Source organism: Orycteropus afer, unplaced genomic scaffold (genome assembly GCF_000298275.1).
Source record: "Orycteropus afer afer isolate SDZICR_OR568_19922 unplaced genomic scaffold, OryAfe1.0 scaffold01016, whole genome shotgun sequence".
In the NCBI taxonomy this organism is placed as follows: Eukaryota; Metazoa; Chordata; class Mammalia; order Tubulidentata; family Orycteropodidae; genus Orycteropus; species Orycteropus afer.
In genome coordinates this window covers 105,184-106,909 of record NW_006922603.1, presented here as the reverse complement: position 1 = coordinate 106,909, position 1,726 = coordinate 105,184, and the positions used below count along the sequence as shown (strand labels likewise).

General features: G+C 33.3%; 1 protein-coding gene across 1 annotated transcript in view; it reads left to right on the top strand.

Moving 5' to 3' along the window:
• Positions 1-1,726, top strand: part of PHF8 (PHD finger protein 8) — a 228,847-nt gene that overhangs the window by 171,118 nt on the left and 56,003 nt on the right. The gene's annotated exons all lie outside the window — the stretch shown is intronic.

Here is a 1,726-nt window from a genome sequence, read left to right as displayed (position 1 = left end):
TCTTCCATTGATTCAGTTCTGCTCCTTTGCCCTTTCAATGTGTTATCTATTTCTGACAATTTAGTATTAATCTTTTTCATTGTTTAGTTACTCCATTACTGCTCCCTTTTGTGTTTAATTTATTATTTTCTAGTGATTTTTTCTACTTTAGATTCTCTTATTGTGTGTGTGTGTTTCTTTAGAATTTTTGTTTTTGTGGTTGCTGGGGATTGCAATTAACATCCGAAATTTGTAACATTCTAGATTGAATTCATTTCATTTAGTTTTAATTGCATTCATAAACTTTGCTTCTATGTAGATTAATTTCCACTTTCTATGCAGTTATTTTCACAGATTTCCTCTTTATACATTGTGTTCCCATTGATTTAGATTTATAGCTATTATCAGTTTGGTTACTTTTACTGGTGTTCTTTATTATTTTGTATTGATTTGAGTTACTTTCTAGCATTGTTTCAGTTCAACCTGAAAAACTTACTTCAGCGTTTCTTGTAGGACGATTCTACTAGCAACAGACTGCTTCAGCTTTTCTTTATCTGGAAATGTTTTAAGTTCTCCGTCATTTTTAAAGGAGAATTTTTCCAGATAAAGAATTCTTGGTTCACAATGTTTTTTCCTTCAGCACTTTTAATATGTCATCCCACTATATTTTCATTTCTGAGGCTTTACCAACTATTTATTTCTTTATATCAATTTTGTTGTTGAGAATATACACAGCAAAAATAAACAAATCCAGCAGTTTCTACATAAACACTTCAGTGACATTGATTACATTCTTTGAGTTGTACAATCATCCTTACCCGCCTTTTCTAATCTGTTCCTCCCACATTAACATAAACTCATAGCACCCTAAGATTCCTATTTAATCTTTTGAGTTGCTGTTATCAGTTTGGTTGATATATATAGTTCTTAAGAGAGGATAATACTCAAAGTAGACATTATTCACTAGATAAGCTAAATTATTATTTTATTTTAAAAAGACTACAGGGAATATTGTTGGCTTAAGGTTTAAAGATTATCTCGTGTCAGTATTCATCTAGCTTCCATCGCTTTAGAAAGTCTGAAATCCATGGGAATTTTAAATTGTGTTCTACATTTTCCCCCTTTTGATCAAGATTCCTCTGTAGCATCTTGGATCGAAATATTCAGTACTGGTGGCTGGATATCATACAGTTCTTTTGGTCTCATGGGAAAGGAGGCAGTTGTTCATGGAAATACCTACATTGCATTTCCTCCTCCTGTTCCAGACTCTCCTCATTCTTCTGTCTATCCAAACAAATATATATCAACTATTGTGCATTTGTTGACTGCTTGTAAGCTTTTAATGCTGTAGGCACTATGCAACTAACTGGGAGGTAGAACAGAAGCAGTAAACACATTATTAGTAGTTAGCTGGGATGTTCCATGAAAAAGTAACCAAATCCAACGAGTTGTTTGGTTATACATAAGCAGTCTCAGCAGCTATGTTTTTTTTTAATCCAATTCAACTTTTCAAAGGTGTACAATTTATTAAAAGCACTTAAAATAATCAGCTGTGCAACCCCACTCTTAATCGATGTGATTTTTCCATCACTTTTAACCCCCTTTGCCCTCCCTTTTCTTGTCTTTTTAATATAAGTGAAGTTATGCAATATTTGCCCTTTTGTGATTGGCTTTTTTCACTCAGCATAATGTCTTCAAGGGAGCTCTGGTAGCATAGTGCCTAAGGCACTTGACTGCTAACCAGAAG